This window comes from Rutidosis leptorrhynchoides, chromosome 7 (assembly GCF_046630445.1).
Source record: "Rutidosis leptorrhynchoides isolate AG116_Rl617_1_P2 chromosome 7, CSIRO_AGI_Rlap_v1, whole genome shotgun sequence".
Lineage (NCBI taxonomy): Eukaryota > Viridiplantae > Streptophyta > Magnoliopsida > Asterales > Asteraceae > Rutidosis > Rutidosis leptorrhynchoides.
The window spans coordinates 254,343,814-254,362,768 of record NC_092339.1 but is presented as its reverse complement, the minus strand read 5'-3'; the positions used below and the strand labels follow the sequence as shown (position 1 = coordinate 254,362,768).

Below are 18,955 nucleotides of genomic sequence, written 5' to 3'. Positions count from 1 at the left end.
ATTTGCATTCTCACAAGACTACACATAATAGAATAAAACGAGGTAGTGGCCGGCCGCGCGTTGCAGCGGCGCAAGTCACTACATACAAAAGTTTAAAGACTGATTACGACAATATGTAGATTGATTGTAACAATATGCGCTGCGCTTATATTGCTATATACAGAAAATCATTGACTTAATAGAATACTACATAATTTGTTAGGTTTATTTGTATTCATGAATTTCATACAGTAAGTATATAGCTAATGTAACCATATACAAAAAAAAAAATAATAAATAAATAAATAAATAGTTGGCTCAAAAGAAAACCATATGGGTATGGGTGGTATTAAGAAACATGTTAATCTTAGATGAAGCTAAAGCTGTCAAAGAATATTCTAGCACAGCACATGACTTGAATATTGTTCACATCCAGAAACATAAACTGTGTTTGCTGTGTTAGAACTTAGAAACATGTGACAAAATTAAAATTAAGGACCCTGTTTGGAGCTATAAAGCATAATTTGAAGTACACCCTAAATTAATTTTGCAAAAAAAGAACAGTAGCCGAAGCAGCCAAAGTAGGAACAGTCTTGGTAGTGATACCAGAAAGATTTTGATTAGTCTGTTCTTGGTGTTTTCATGTTCTCGAGCCTCATCAAACACTTATGATCTTGTTCTGGATCTCTCTTGAAGTTCATTTTTATAATGAGCATTCATCTTTAAAGTGACAAAATTTTATACAAAATCTTACCTTACTAATTCAATCCCCACCCGACATTCACATCTTTTTTTTTTTTTTTTTTTTTTTTTTGAAAGCAAGACGACATTTACATCTTTCTACCTCTGGAAGTACTCATACTTCAGTATGTTCCTACCTCCCAGTACTTTACAGTTTTATCATTAGTGGATAGCTGAAACATGGCACAATTGGTTATATAACACCATCAAATGCGATTAATTATCTCCTCAATTTCCAACCTCTGGATAATCAAACTGATCATACATGTGCATTATTAAGATTAAGAACTGCATAAGAAAATGAAAAGAAAGACAAAAAATTGTTTATCTAGTCATAAGAAGAAAACATAACCTCCGACGCCTGACTTTGAAATTCAGTTTTGTAGCGAAATCAGAGTGTTGACTTTCGGAACAATCTATTCCGTCTAGATATCTTTGATTATCAGCATGCTATATTATACACCGTCATGCTATAAGAGAAAACACTAACACTAACACTATGAAGACTTAAAACGACAAACATTATAAACAACGATTATTTAAATCAATGTGAAATTAGCATAAAGCATGTGCTAAGTAAAGTGGTAATATATATCATAATATATGATTAGGGTTATCTATTAGAAATCATTAACAGCAAAAGGGGATATATTAATTATTAACCCTTGAAAAACTTCCATTTCAATTTTCTAATTCATTTTGTAAAAGAAAGAAAGAAGATAGTGTCTTTATACTTCATATTTCAGTATTTCACCAACCCTAGATTACAATGCTTTCATTTATTTCTTTCAGTGAGCCTTTTGTTTTCTGTTTTGGCCTGAAGTCAACCCCAAATCAAGATGTTTCCGTTTGTTTTGAAGAAATCAACACTATGTCCACCATCTAATGGTATGCAAGTGCAATAACAAAATGTGACCAACTTCGATAGGATATTCTTTGAAAAGCTATGGCCATATGGAGTTTACTATAGTTGATCACAACCAAAGGGGGTCAAAGAAAGCTCAAGTCATGAAATGAAACCATGGTCTGGTAAGATATTCATATTAGCATTGAACAATGGCTACATGTATCATACATTACCAGCATAAGAAGTGTCTTTGAGATGAAAACGTGGAGCTTCTTTTTTCACTTGGACCATACATTCTTAACAAAACAGCAAGGTCTATGAGTATTTCATTTACTCTCCGATTTTATCCTGCAGTTAATAATAACAACAATATATCGCTTTGCATTTACCAGTTAGATAAGGATGAGATACAAATTCCCTTAAATTTATTATTGTAGGTGACAATAGATAAAATTTGTTAATCAGTATAGTTATATTATATTGCAGTTTACTTCCCACTTACCGAATCGTTGAACCAATTATCGTTTTGGAGCACCCTCCTCTTTGCCCTGCCTTCACAACACGGAGGTAGTGGTCAAACTGCCAAACAAAATACAATTAGTATATTAGTATATACAGGAAGGTTCCAATTTCACTAAATCGCTTGTCACCAAAACATGCAATGGCTGCAATCAGGCTCGCATTTGAACTGCGATTACCATGAAACAGGGCTGCAATCAGGAAAGCAACATGGATGAGATCAACGCAGACCAGGGCTGCAATAAGGCACGCGTATATGCTGGAATCTAGCACGTGTAGGGGCTGTAATCGCGCCCACATCAGAGCTGCAATCAGGCGCACGTACTGGATGTGATTGCTTAGCAACAACACTGTGATCCAGGACTGCTATAGAGAAGCGTGAAGGCTTTGAACAAATTCCTGAGATCATCACAAATGCATAGAATTTGAATCGATGAGTAGGATTCAATAGAAATTAACAAAAATCCACCTGGTATATTACATATCAAGGTTAGTTTAATGATAACTTGATGTTCTAACAATAAATAGTTGAAGACTTCACCTTCTTTTCTTTATCATATGAGGATCGAACCAGTTTTGTATGGGACGTGATTTGGTCTACAACAACTGTAGAGCCACCAACAATGGTCAACCACCTGAAACCCAAATTTTTAATCCAAATCTTCACTTTGTGCTCTCAAAAAATATCACACCTTAAAATCAATACTATAATGAGAACCAATAATGTTATGATAGATTATGCAAAAATGAATAACACCAGAAAAAGGCTTAAAACAGGCCTAAAAATGGATATGCAAAAAATTGATAATCAAGCACTAAAGCTTGTGGTTACTTCTATTATCAAATGTCTTGACAAAAATCCGCAACCAAAGCCTATCAGTCATCGTAGCTAACTGCGTATATAAACATTGACTCAAATACACAATCAACATCAAGTAAAGTTCAATATCATTGGGTGCACTTCTTGCTAGTAACTTCTACAAAAACTAAAATCAAATAAAGTTATTTCGAAACAAACATTATCTTTCACAATATTCTAAACATTATTAACAACAAATTTAGAAATGAAACAAACCTTCGAACACGGAATTTTTTTGGGTGTGAGATATGTTGGAAAGATTTACCAGCACCAGCAAAAGTTTAAGGAATAACGTAACCAAGGAGCTTTATCAACCAAAGCATCAACAGAAAATTAAAAAACCGATTAAACCCTGAATGCCTGAACAGGACCAAAAACAATATACATGATCAACTTGAAAACCACAAACACAGGAAAAAATCGTTTTCACCAACAACCAAGCAATCAACATGAAAAACAATAAACAAACACAACTTGAAATTAAAACCTAAAATTACCTGGTAATAACAAAAAAGATGGTGGTGGCACAAACTGAAACAAAAAATCAATCGGCCAGTTAAATAGACAAATTAAAAAAACATTAAACCCTAACCTCTTTAATGACAACAAATTCACGGCCTAAAAATCAGACCGTCGACCTTTTAGACAACCAATTTCACAAAGGATCTAAAACCGTCGATGAAGGTGGCAGTGGCGGCGGATTACTGATGGAAGGTGAAGCGTGTTCGTCAGTGGCGGATGTCACCGGAGCGTGGACGACGGTGGGAAAGTTTTGAGCGGCTGGTGGTACGGCAGTTGGAGAGGCGGTGGGGTTTGTTTGGGTTTGGTGGGTGATTAGAGTTAAATAGGCGAGAGGTTGAAGAGGGAAAATGTGGTTTAGAGGGGTTTTGTGAAGCAAGCGACTAAATATCTGGTGGGATTTAAGGATTAAAAAATTACGGGAGTACTTCATCTCACGCTGTTATCATCCATTTACCCCTAATCTACTCCTGAAACAAAATGCTTTCTAAATGGTTTCTCTCTAAAACAACATAGATTAATGGTTACCTAGGGCTCTGTTCCAGAGTATTTTATTAAAAGAAAGGAAAGGAAGAGAAATGATTGTTACAAGAAAGAAGAGAAAGTGAATGATTTGCAATTAAAATAAATTTGAGAACAACCAAACAGAAGAGATATATGAACGCTTCTTTTCAATCCAAACCTGTCCAATTTGGAAGGAAGCTTATGACTGAAAATTAAGTCCCCTTCCCCTTCACTTCTTTTCTTCCCTACAAAAATCTCAGGAACACCTCTTTTTCTATACAATCTTTCTCCTTCTTTCTAAATCTCTTCTTTTCATTCCAAAAATAAACTTGAGAACAGACCCCTAATGTCTCTATTCAAATTGCTAAAGAACTAAGATTGAAATATCGATTGTTACATCTAATCGTTATTCTTCATTTCAAGTTTGTAACCCTAAACCAAGCAAGCATCTTACAATCAACCAAATTGATTTTCAATTCAATCAACCAACCAACCAAGCATCTTACATGTTCTTGGTTTTCAATTCAAGTTTGTAACCCTAATCGATTTTCAATTCAATCAACCAAGCATCTTACATGAATGGAATCGTTTTAAGGAATCAACCTATACTTCAGATCCACAGGTAATCGCATTCTATTTCAGTCATGTTGTTGTTTAGGTTCATATGCTATCCTGATAATGTTCTTATGCATTCGATTTGAATAAAAACTCCATATCCAGTCTCAATTGAAATCGTATACACCATCAATTTATAATGGAGAAACTCAAAAAATTGTTGCGTTTATTTGTATGATACGATCGGAATAGTTACCAATCTTCGATCAAAATTTGTATCAGTCGAAGACCAGCAAAGATGGATGTTGAAAAGCAGTTTTCTGTACATTATATTAGGTAATCACATTGTATTTCAATTTTTTATTTAATAATTAATCACAATTTTTTTGTTTCGTTGTTAAATCACAAAAAATCGACTGATTTAAGGTTTTTTTTTCCGTAGACCTGCATTTGTAGTTGAATACATGAAACATGATGTGATTTGCTGGTGGTGGTGATCACAGTTAATGTTTGATTTTGTTGTATATATACATATATATATATATATATATATATATATATATATATATATATATATATATATATATATATATATATATATATATATATATATGTATGTGGGTGTGTGCGTGTGGGTGTATGTATGTGTGTGTGTGGCTGGGTTTTTTGCTGTTTTTTGCTTGTTTGTATGTCTACTTGATATTACACATATCTGCGCATTATATTATCCATGTTGTCTTTCTTACTTTTGTTCATCACTGCTATATGTGTCTTCTTTTATGGCTACTTTGTATGATTGCATTTTTCTAGGCGCACATAACTCTTCAGGTACGTATGCCCGCACTATTTCGTTTTCGATGAGCTTTTCTGGTCGGAGGTCCTTTTGGAAGCAATCTCTTGGCTCTCGAGTAGAGGGAGGGACGATCTTATCTAGCCGCGGGTTCTATACCCGCGGGTGGAGTAGTGACTTCCTTCTAATCTAGGGTACGAGGAATGATTGTCTACACACCACCTCCCCCATACCCTACATTCGTGGGATTGGGTATTGTTGTTGTTGTATGCTTCAGGTCTGTCATTTAGTTTTTTGACTTTGAAATCCTTCTTCATGTACTGTTTCACAGGTTTTAGAGTTGTAGCTGCTTAAAAAAAAAAAAAAAAAAAAAAAAAAAAACAGATCAGAGGTTAGACACATCGACGAATCTGACATCATTAAGATATAATGTGTTGTGCAACAAAAAGACTGGAATATTGTTCAACCAGTGAAGAATCAAATCAAAGAACTGCAATTGGTGAAGGTAGATTTTTATGTGAGAAAAACACGTCACGTGTGTCTAAGGAATCAGGTAATCAATTTTGATGCTATTTGATCGAGTTTTAAATTAGTGTTAATAATTTTCGATTAACAGGTTACTTTTTATAATTATTATTTATATCTATATTTTGGTATAAAATGGTCATAAAATATAACATATGTTCTTCATCTTTGTTTTCTACTAACAATGAATCCATACTCTTTTTAGCATATTTCATATAAACAGTCGTCTGCCTACAATTCTAATTAACATTTTTATTATGGCCAAGTTTTAGATTATATGTTATGATTATGGTGAAGTTCTCATGGTTGATTTACAACTAATCCTGAAATCCTGAATAACCCGACCCGGTAGTCCCTACCCGAATACCATTTACATGGTAGAATAAAGTTTGAACTTGCTGAAAATTAATATATTTGTTTCCTAATTTATAGATTTGATTGCCACTGTAATCGCATTTTAAATATGTAACATATCGGATTGAATTAATTCTTAGTAAATAGACAGTTTTAAATCTCATCCTTAATTTTAGCAAAGTCAAACAAAAAATTTGCTAAAAAAAATGTAGATTATAATAATGATAATTGCACGCGTTTAAATATTTTAAACGGAATCAATTTGCCAATAAAAATGAGAGATTTTCCTTAAGTTATACATTATATATAGGAGAGTATCAATATCCATTTCGCATATTCACAACTATCAAAAAAATCTGCTATATCAACTATCTATGGCTATTTCACATAAACCTACACCACTTTACTTAATTACCATGGAAAGCAAAAATTGCAAAATCAGAGTGAAGGTCCACAACACATGGAAGAAGTATTATGTCAACAATCCAATAGTTGTGTCATTTAAGGGATCATAATCGTTTGGGTCAGTTGCTTCATGGTGGTTTTTGTATTGTTTCCGAGTTGTTGCAATAGATATTGACACGCATTGCGTTGATGATGTTTCTATTGTTGATGTTGATGATATTAATCAAGGTACGTTCTTTAGTTGTTTGCTTATATATGTTGCTCTGTTGGTAGCAATTGTCTTGCTGCATTTTTTTCTATTACGATTTGATTCTTATGTAATTATAACATTGTCCGTTTTCAGGTGATCAACTTACGATTTCTGCTTCGGTATCGAGTTAGAAATCTTCGATTAACCTGGAACGTGCAGGTGAGTTATTCTACTTTGTTTTCTTATGTGTGGCAATCCTTTTTTATCTAAATTAGTCACTGTTTGTTTCTGGTGTTTTTTTGTCATTGTATACTGCTACTTTTTCATGTAAGCTTTTATGTTCTGAAAATGAGTTCATTTTTTAGAATACCATATTTAGAAAGAAAGAAGTTTGACATGTTGAAGTTTCATAGTCAACACTCGACTATGAACAATATTAAATAATATATGGTTGTCAAAATTCTGAATGAAATTAAATATAAAAGTGTTAAAGATAGAATGAACTTGATTTAGTCAAATAGTGTCCCAGACAAAAGCACATGAGGATTAACTACAATTAGTACACATAATATCTAAATAAAATACCGAAATATGTAATACCTATGCATAATCTTTGTTTGACATCTATTTGCATGTGTTGATGATGCTTTCAGCTGGCTAATTTCAGTTTCAAAGTTCTTTATTTAGACCTGTTTGGATGTACCTCTGATTCCTACATTGCTTTCCATACGTTCTTGATTCAGGTATGTTTATAATAAATTTAATTTCAAGAGAGATTTAAAAGCTTTTGAATTTCAATACAAGTTTTCTAAGAAATGTGAACATGCCCGAGCTTCTTACACATGAAAACAACATAACCAAAAAACCCAAAAAAAGTCTGAATTTGGGAAATCATTTATTTGTACCCAATAGTCAAAATGTATCACCTTTCAAGTAAAAGGGAAACGGTATATTGTTAAGAGTGTTGTATTGTGATTATGCAGCAGGGTATATTGGAGATTGAGTATGCAGCGTTTCCTTTGATATGGAACAGGTGAGTACCATATCGTGTTATTAAGCACTTCATAACGTATACGATTTTTTCAAAATGAACGGTCAAAGTGGTAAATAATAATTTTGTACATACCTGAGTTCAATGTTTTTTAAATTTAATGTTTAACTTTAGGTTGTATTGTTGGTATATTTCAGAAAGATTGATGTCATGTTTCACATTTAGCAACATACACATGTTTCTGAGTTACTGAAAATACCCATTCTATCTTTTAAGTTTTAAGCGGTGACTGAGTTTTGCTTTAAGTTAAACGGATTATATGTTTCGAAGAAAACTTTATGCTAAAAATGGTTCAGATGGGTCGAACTGCTCGGACAAATAAACGAGTTGGATGTCAACCCCAAATTCTCTTGCGGTGCTTCTAACACCCTAAATAAAGTATTAAAAGTTAATGATATATTTAGGGGTCTGGGTATCGCGGTCAATACGTGTCCAAGTCAAATTGTGTAATTTATTTCAGAACAACTCTTTTATTGCATCTTGTGAGAATTCCGATATGAGCATTAGATGGGGTATTCTCTGTTTGTTTTCTATTATTTAAGTATTAATATTAATTAATATGTCTGTCGTTTGGTTAATTTCCATGAGGTTAAGGCTGTGGCAGATTCGCATGGATCAAAAGGTTAGTATTATATATCATACAGTTTACCTTTGAAGTTTCCATCAGGTCAATCATCATGAAGATTATAACATCCCGCATTTTTCCGTTAAATTATTTTAACGCCCGTCTTTTTATTTTGTTAATATCATTCGTATCTAGATTCGTATCCTCCTTTAGCTAACGTTCTAAATATTTTCGTTATTGAATTATAACGTCTCCCGTACTCTCGTGTATTTCAAAATAATCCGTTTGGTTAATTCCCGCACCCGACTACAAACTTGAGGGACTAATCTTGCCACTTGGGCAAAATTTGGTTAACTAGTAACCTCCTCACCACCACACATTTCATTTCATCACCTCCTTCCTCTTTTCTTACTTCCCTTTTTGCTCTCAAAACCTTCAAACACAAATTCATCATCCAAATCCGATCTAGCAAGTGTTCTTCAAAACAAATTGCATATTTGGAATCCTTGCAACTTCCTCTTCGATTCCATACTAACTTCATCACATTTGGGTAACTTTTTAAAAACACTAAATTTCTTGTTCTTGATCTTTTAAACTTAAAAGTCTGTTAATTAGTGTCTATGGCTCGAGTCTAACATGAAAATGTATTTAGTTTGCTCAATTTGTTGTTTTGATTAACTAGCATGAACACTTGAAATGGGTGTGCTTAATCTTTGATTTTGGATGATTAAATGTTGTTTAAATGTTAAAGTTCATGTATTAAATGTGTTACTAGCATCATTAGCTTCAATTTGATGTGTAGGTTGACTTGGAAAACTTCACTAACATGATTATTGATTTTGTGATTATTGGTTAGGGTTTGATAGCTTTTAAAATGAACTTTTGATGCATTGAATGCTTGTTAATGTTGTTAGTAAGTGTTTAGTTGCAATGTATGTTTAATTACCTTCGAAACGGCATATCGTATGTGTAAATTGGTTTCCCGAATCATAAAATGCGTTTTACGAACTTGAAACTTCAATGATGAACTTTTAACGATCATTCGATGAGAATTCGGTTATTGTAAATGATATTTTTGTGTGATGAAAAGTGTTTAGTTGTATTCCTCGTTAAATTACCTTTCCAACGATGTATGGTATGTGTTTTAGGTGTTTACGGTTCATTAGTTATGATAAATTGAAGTTTGGTCCGAGACTTGTAAAACTTTTAAGCAGTTTCACTGAATCATACATGGATGCGGCACATCACCTCTGGATGCAGCGCATCTGCAGACTGATGCAGCGCATCACTTGCAGATGCGACGCATCTGAAGGCTGCTGTCCAAAATTTTTATTTTATTTTTTCGTTTAATTCCCGCTATGCTATACATGTCTGATTAACATGAAACTTGGCCAACATACTTATATATGCTTATCTTTCATAGAAAAATTGTCGGATACCGGACCTGACCCCGTTGACTTTGACTTTTATTTTGACCAAGTTTGACTTTTAGTTAAACTTAACCAAATGTTTATGCAATCGTTCTAACATACTTTTATACTTATATCTTGCATGAAACTTGACAATTTGACTCACATGCTATATAATCGAGTCGTAATGAGCCATAGGACTAATTGAACAACTTTGACCAATCGTGTTTACCGTTATTGATACAACTTACTTGTTTAGGTCAAGACTAGCAATTGTCCTTGCACACGTTTACTTGTGAAGTACTTTATTTACTCGTGCACTCAAGGTGAGATCATAGTCCCATCTTTACTCTTTTAAACTTACATTTGGGATGAGAAAACATAAATGTTTCATTTTACAAAGTGAACACAAGTATGAAAACAAACATTCTACATACGAGTTAGAACAAAATCCTCAATTCGATTATCATTAGTTACACTTGCCGGGTGTAAGCGAGAACTTATGTTGTATGGCCATATGGGTTTGAAAAACCCTCATTCGTACGGTTCGCTACCATTACTTCGGATGAAATATATTTTTGAGAAACAGTGTATGTTCTAACACTATTGTGATGGGGTTCTATGGAAGGAAAGTTAAGCCTTGATAATTGGGTGCTCGTGATAACAATTTTTGGAATGGTTTACTATTATTTCAATGTTATAAATCTTGTGGTTCATTTGTACTTACTTACTTACTTAAACCTATGATTTCACCAACGTTTTCGTTGACAGATTTCTATTGAAATGTCCCGTTCTTATTGATTAAAAACGTTCCATATTAATTGATTTCGTTGCGAGGTTTTGACCTCTATATGAGACGTTTTTCAAAGACTGCATTCATTTTTAAAACAAACCATAACCTTTATTTCATAAATAAAGGTTTAAAAAAGCTTTACGTAGATTATCAAATAATGATAATCTAAAATATCCTGTTTACACACGACCATTACATAATGGTTTACAATACAAATATGTTACATCGAAATCAGTTTCTTGAATGCAGTTTTTACACAATATCATACAAACATGGACCCCAAATCTTGTCCTTATTTTAGTATGCAACAGCGGAAGCTCTTAATATTCACCTGAGAATAAACATGCTTTAAACGTCAACAAAAATGCTGGTGAGTTATAGGTTTAACCTATATATATCAAATCGTAACAATAGACCACAAGATTTCATATTTCAATACACATCCCATACATAGAGATAAAAATCATTCATATGGTGAACACCTGGTAACCGACATTAACAAGATGCATATATAAGAATATCCCCATCATTCCGGGACACCCTTCGGATATGATATAAATTTCGAAGTACTAAAGCATCCGGTACTTTGGATGGGGTTTGTTAGGCCCAATAGATCTATCTTTAGGATTCGCGTCAATTAGGGTGTCTGTTCCCTAATTCTTAGATTACCAGACTTAATAAAAAGGGGCATATTCGATTTCGATAATTCAACCATAGAATGTAGTTTCACGTACTTGTGTCTATTTTGTAAATCATTTATAAAACCTGCATGTATTCTCATCCCAAAAATATTAGATTTTAAAAGTGGGACTATAACTCACTTTCACAGATTTTTACTTCGTCGGGAAGTAAGACTTGGCCACTGGTTGATTCACGAACCTATAACAATATATACATATATATCAAAGTATGTTCAAAATATATTTACAACACTTTTAATATATTTTGATGTTTTAAGTTTATTAAGTCAGCTGTCCTCGTTAGTAACCTACAACTAGTTGTCCACAGTTAGATGTACAGAAATAAATCGATAAATATTATCTTGAATCAATCCACGACCCAGTGTATACGTATCTCAGTATTGATCACAACTCAAACTATATATATTTTGGAATCAACCTCAACCCTGTATAGCTAACTCCAACATTCACATATAGAGTGTCTATGGTTGTTCCGAAATATATATAGATGTGTCGACATGATAGGTCGAAACATTGTATACGTGTCTATGGTATCTCAAGATTACATAATATACAATACAAGTTGATTAAGTTATGGTTGGAATAGATTTGTTACCAATTTTCACGTAGCTAAAATGAGAAAAATTATCCAATCTTGTTTTACCCATAACTTCTTCATTTTAAATCCGTTTTGAGTGAATCAAATTGATATGGTTTCATATTGAACTCTATTTTATGAATCTAAACATAAAAAGTATAGGTTTATAGTCGGAAAAATAAGTTACAAGTCGTTTTTGTAAAGGTAGTCATTTCAGTCGAAAGAACGACGTCTAGATGACCATTTTAGAAAACATACTTCCACTTTGAGTTTAACCATAATTTTTGGATATAGTTTCATGTTCATAATAAAAATCATTTTCTCAAAATAACAACTTTTAAATCAAAGTTTATCATAGTTTTTAATTAACTAACCCAAAACAGCCTGCGGTGTTACTACGACGGCGTAAATCCGGTTTTACGGTGTTTTTCGTGTTTCCAGGTTTTAAATCATTAATTTAGCATATCATATAGATATAGAACATGTGTTTAGTTGATTTTAAAAGTCAAGTTAGAAGGATTAACTTTTGTTTGCGAACAAGTTTAGAATTAACTAAACTATGTTCTAGTGATTACAAGTTTAAACCTTCGAATAAGATAGCTTTATATGTATGAATCGAATGATGTTATGAATATCATTACTACCTTAAATTCCTTGGATAAACCTACTGGAAAAGAGAAAAATGGATCTAGCTTCAATGGATCCTTGGATGGCTCGAAGTTCTTGAAGCAGAATCATGACACGAAAACAAGTTCAAGTAAGATCATCACTTGAAATAAGATTGTTATAGTTATAGAAATTGAACCAAAGTTTAAATATAATTATTACCTTGTATTAGAATGATAACCTACTGTAAGAAACAAAGATTTCTTGAGGTTGGATGATCACCTTACAAGATTGGAAGTGAGCTAGCAAACTTGAAAGTATTCTTGATTTTATGAAACTAGAACTTTTGGAATTTATGAAGAACACTTAGAACTTGAAGATAGAACTTGAGAGAGATCAATTAGATGAAGAAAATTGAAGAATGAAAGTGTTTGTAGGTGTTTTTGGTCGTTGGTGTATGGATTAGATATAAAGGATATGTAATTTTGTTTTCATGTAAATAAGTCATGAATGATTACTCATATTTTTGTAATTTTATGAGATATTTCATGCTAGTTGCCAAATGATGGTTCCCACATGTGTTAGGTGACTCACATGGGCTGCTAAGAGCTGATCATTGGAGTGTATATACCAATAGTACATACATCTAAAAGCTGTGTATTGTACGAGTACGAATACGGGTGCATACGAGTAGAATTGTTGATGAAACTGAACGAGGATGTAATTGTAAGCATTTTTGTTAAGTAGAAGTATTTTGATAAGTGTATTGAAGTCTTTCAAAAGTGTATAAATACATATTAAAACACTACATGTATATACATTTTAACTGAGTCGTTAAGTCATCGTTAGTCGTTACATGTAAGTGTTGTTTTAAAACCTTTAGGTTAACGATCTTGTTAAATGTTGTTAACCCAATGTTTATAATATCAAATGAGATTTTAAATTATTATATTATCATGATATTATCATGTATGAATATCTCTTAATATGATATATATACATTAAATGTCTTTACAACGATAATCGTTACATATATGTCTCGTTTAAAAATCATTAAGTTAGTAGTCTTGTTTTTACATATGTAGTTCATTGTTAATATACTTAATGATATGTTTACTTATCATAGTATCATGTTAACTATATATATATCCATATATATGTCATCATATAGTTTTTACAAGTTTTAACGTTCGTGAATCACCGGTCAACTTGGGTGGTCAATTGTCTATATGAAACATATTTCAATTAATCAAGTCTTAACAAGTTTGATTGCTTAACATGTTGGAAACATTTAATCATGTAAATATCAATCTCAATTAATATATATAAACATGGAAAAGTTCGGGTCACTACAGTACCTACCCGTTAAATAAATTTCGTCCCGAAATTTTAAGCTGTTGAAGGTGTTGACGAATCTTCTGGAAATAGATGCGGGTATTTCTTCTTCATCTGATCTTCACGCTCCCAGGTGAACTCGGGTCCTCTACGAGCATTCCATCGAACCTTAACAATTGGTATCTTATTTTGCTTAAGTCTTTTAACCTCACGATCCATTATTTCGACGGGTTCTTCGATGAATTGAAGTTTTTCGATGATTTGGATTTCATCTAACGGAATAGTGAGATCTTCTTTAGCAAAACATTTCTTCAAATTCGAGATGTGGAAAGTGTTATGTACAGCCGCGAGTTGTTGAGGTAACTCTAGTCGGTAAGCTACTGGTCCGACACGATCAATAATCTTGAATGGTCCAATATACCTTGGATTTAATTTCCCTCGTTTACCAAATCGAACAACGCCTTTCCAAGGTGCAACTTTAAGCATGACCATCTCTCCAATTTCAAATTCTATATCTTTTCTTTTAATGTCAGCGTAGCTCTTTTGTCGACTTTGGGCGGTTTTCAACCGTTGTTGAATTTGGATGATCTTCTCGGTAGTTTCTTGTATAATCTCCGGACCCGTAATCTGTCTATCCCCCACTTCACTCCAACAAATCGGACACCTGCACTTTCTACCATAAAGTGCTTCAAACGGCGCCATCTCAATGCTTGAATGGTAGCTGTTGTTGTAGGAAAATTCTGCTAACGGTAGATGTCGATCCCAACTGTTTCCGAAATCAATAACACATGCTCGTAGCATGTCTTCATGCGTTTGTATCGTCCTTTCGCTCTGCCCATCAGTTTGTGGATGATAGGCAGTACTCATGTCTAGACGAGTTCCTAATGCTTGCTGTAATGTCTGCCAGAATCTTGAAATAAATCTGCCATCCCTATAAGAGATAATAGAGATTGGTATTCCATGTCTGGAGACGACTTCCTTCAAATACAGTCGTGCTAACTTCTCCATCTTGTCATCTTCTCTTATTGGCAGGAAGTGTGCTGATTTGGTGAGACGATCAACTATTACCCAAATAGTATCAAAACCACTTGCAGTCCTTGGCAATTTAGTGATGAAATCCATGGTAATGTTTTCCCATTTCCATTCTGGGATTTCGGGTTGTTGAAGTAGACCTGATGGTTTCTGATGCTCAGCTTTGACCTTAGAACACGTCAAACATTCTCCTACGTATTTAGCAACATCGGCTTTCATACCCGGCCACCAAAAATGTTTCTTGAGATCCTTGTACATCTTCCCCGTTCCAGGATGTATTGAGTATCTGGTTTTATGAGCTTCTCTAAGTACCATTTCTCTCATATCTCCAAATTTTGGTACACAAATCCTTTCAGCCCTATACCGGGTTCCGTCTTCTTGAATATTAAGATGCTTCTCCGATCCTTTGGGTATTTCATCCTTTAAATTTCCCTCTTTTAAAACTCGTTGTTGCGCCTCCTTTATTTGAGTAGTAATGTTATTATAAATCATTATATTCATAGATTTTACTCGAATGGGTTCTCTGTCCTTCCTGCTCAAGGCATCGGCTACCACATTTGCCTTCCCCGGGTGGTAACGAATCTCAAAGTCGTAATCATTCAATAATTCAATCCACCTACGCTGCCTCATATTCAGTTGTTTCTGATTAAATATGTGTTGAAGACTTTTGTGGTCGGTATATATAATACTTTTGACCCCATATAAGTAGTGCCTCCAAGTCTTTAATGCAAAAACAACCGCGCCTAATTCCAAATCATGCGTCGTATAATTTTGTTCGTGAATCTTCAATTGTCTAGACGCATAAGCAATCACCTTCGTTCGTTGCATTAATACACAACCGAGACCTTGCTTTGATGCATCACAATAAATCACAAAATCATCATTCCCTTCAGGCAATGACAATATAGGTGCCGTAGTTAGCTTTTTCTTCAATAACTGAAACGCTTTCTCTTGTTCATCATTCCATTCAAATTTCTTCCCTTTATGCGTTAATGCAGTCAAGGGTTTTGCTATTCTGGAAAAGTCTTGGATGAACCTTCTGTAGTAACCAGCTAGTCCTAAAAACTGGCGTATGTGTTTCGGAGTTTTCGGGGTTTCCCACTTTTCAACAGTTTCTATCTTTGCCGGATCCACCTTAATACCTTCTTTGTTCACTATGTGACCGAGGAATTGAACTTCTTCCAACCAAAATGCACACTTTGAAAACTTAGCGTACAATTCTTCCTTCCTCAATACTTCTAACACCTTTCCCAAATGTTCACCGTGTTCTTGGTCATTCTTTGAGTAAATAAGTATGTCATCAATGAAAACAATGACAAACTTGTCAAGGTATGGTCCACACACTCGGTTTATAAGGTCCATGAACACAGCTGGTGCATTAGTTAAACCAAACGGCATGACCATAAACTCGTAATGACCGTAACGTGTTCTGAAAGCAGTCTTTGGAATATCATCTTCTTTCACCCGCATTTGATGATACCCGGAACGTAAGTCAATCTTTGAATAAACAGACGAGCCTTGTAGCTGATCAAATAAGTCATCGATTCTCGGTAGTGGGTAGCGGTTCTTGATGGTAAGTTTGTTCAACTCTCGGTAGTCGATACACAACCTGAATGTACCATCTTTCTTCTTGACAAACAAAACAGGAGCTCCCCACGGTGATGTGCTTGGTCGAATGAAACCACGCTCTAAAAGTTCTTTTAATTGGCTTTGTAGTTCTTTCATCTCGCTGGGTGCGAGTCTGTAAGGAGCACGAGCTATTGGTGCAGCTCCTGGTACAAGATCTATTTGAAATTCAACAGATCGATGTGGGGGTAATCCCGGTAATTCTTTCGGAAATACATCAGGAAATTCTTTTGCGACGGGAACATCATTGATGCTCTTTTCTTCAGTTTGTACTTTCTCGACGTGTGCTAGAACAGCATAGCAACCTTTTCTTATTAGTTTTTGTGCCTTCAAATTACTAATAAGATGTAGCTTCGTGTTGCCCTTTTCTCCGTACACCATTAAGGGTTTTCCTTTTTCTCGTATAATGCGAATTGCATTTTTGTAACAAACGATCTCCGCTTTCACTTCTTTCAACCAGTCCATACCGATTATCACATCAAAACTCCCTAACTCTACTGGTATCAAATCAATCTTAATTGTTTCGCTAACCAGTTTAATTTCTCGATTCCGACATATATTATCTGCTGAAATTAATTTACCATTTGCTAATTCAAGTAAAAATTTACTATCCAAAGGCGTCAATGGACAACTTACTTTAGCACAAAAATCTCTACTCATATAGCTTCTATCCGCACCCGAATCAAATAAAACGTAAGCAGATTTATTGTCAATAAGAAATGTACCCGTAACAAGCTCCGGGTCTTCCTGTGCCTCTGCCGCATTAATATTGAAAACTCTTCCACGGCCTTGTCCATTCGAGTTCTCCTGGTTCGGGCAATTTCTAATAATGTGGCCCGGTTTTCCACATTTATAACAAACTACATTGGCATAACTTGCTCCGACACTACTTGCTCCGCCATTACTCGTTCCGACACCATTTGTTCCTTTCGTTCTATTAACCCCTGGTCCGTAGACCTCACACTTCGCCGCGCTATGACCATTTCTTTTACACTTGTTGCAAAATTTGGTGCAGAACCCCTAGTGATTCTTTTCACATCTTTGGCATAGCTGCTTCTGATTGTTGTTGTTGTTGCGGTTATTATTGTTGTTGGGATGATTGTTGTAGTTGCTGTTGTTGTTGTTGTTGTTGTTGTTGTTGTTGTTGTTGGGCCGTTTGTTGTAGTTGCGATTGATGTTGCGATTGTTGGGATAATTGTTGCGATTATTGTTGTAATTGCTGTTGTTGTTGTATTGGTGATTCTTATCACCGTTTTCCTCCCACTTTCTTTTGACTTGCTTCACATTGGCCTCTTCAGCAGTCTGTTCTTTAATTCTTTCTTCAATCTGGTTCACGAGTTTGTGAGCCATTCTACATGCCTGTTGTATGGAGGCGGGCTCGTGTGAACTTATATCTTCTTGGATTCTTTCCGGTAATCCTTTCACAAACGCGTCGATCTTCTCTTCCTCATCTTCGAATGCTCCCGGACACAATAGGCACAATTCTGTGAATCGTCTTTCGTACGTGGTAATATCAAATCCTTGGGTTCGTAACCCTCTAAGTTCTGTCTTGAGCTTATTGACCTCGGTTCTGGGACGGTACTTCTCGTTCATCAAGTGCTTGAATGCTGACCACGGTAGTGCGTATGCATTGTCTTGTCCCACTTGCTCTAGATAGGTATTCCACCATGTTAACGCAGAACCTGTGAAGGTATGCGTAGCGTACTTTACTTTGTCCTCTTCAGTACACTTAATTATGGCAAACACCGATTCGACCTTCTCGGTCCACCGTTTCAATCCGATCGGTCCTTCGGTTCCATCAAATTCCAAAGGTTTGCAGGCAGTGAATTCTTTGTAGGTGCATCCTACACGATTTCCTATACTGCTAGATCCAAGGTTATTGTTGGTATGTAGCGCAGCCTGTACTGCGGCTATGTTTGAAGCTAGAAAAGTACGGAATTCCTCTTCATTCATATTCACGGTGTGTCGAGTAGTCGGTGCCATTTCCTTCAAAATAGTTAAATGGAACAAGTTAATCATACAGAATATTAAGAGTATTTAATAGTATTTCGTAGCATAATATGAACTCATTTATAAAAGCTTTTTCTTCATATTAGCGTTTTATAAGTTTAAATTCGGGTAGTACCTACCCGTTAAGTTCATACTTAGTAGCTAATATACAATTCAACTACTACAATTCTATATGAAAAACTGATTATAATAATATTTCGCGTTCAAACTTTTACACAACATTTTACAAACTTACAATACCGCTTATTTTACATATAGCATGAAGTAAAGCACACAATAAATTTGATACAAGATGGTTGTGAAGATAATTCTAGCTAGTACACAAGTCGTTCAGCAAAGGCAATAAAGACACCTAATTCATACGTCCAGAAACAAGTCATGCATTCTGGTTTTACTAGGACTACTTCCCATCCTTGGTCTTGTGGAACATAACCGTTATGGCCGTTGATAAGACAGCGTGTTG

At 34.6% G+C, this 18,955-nt stretch overlaps 1 long non-coding RNA gene across 2 annotated transcripts; it reads right to left on the bottom strand.

The window, feature by feature from the left end:
* Positions 1-318: 318 nt before the first annotated feature.
* LOC139857658 (uncharacterized) lies at positions 319-3,909 on the bottom strand. 2 transcript variants are annotated; one of them, XR_011762622.1, is made up of 4 exons: positions 2,628-3,907; positions 2,266-2,485; positions 2,070-2,146; positions 319-1,915 (listed from the first exon to the last, which is right to left on the bottom strand). It is a non-coding gene; the product is annotated as an uncharacterized lncRNA (long non-coding RNA). The 2 variants fall into 2 exon arrangements; XR_011762621.1 differs by having other exon boundaries at positions 2,070-2,485; positions 2,628-3,909.
* Positions 3,910-18,955: the final 15,046 nt, after the last annotated feature.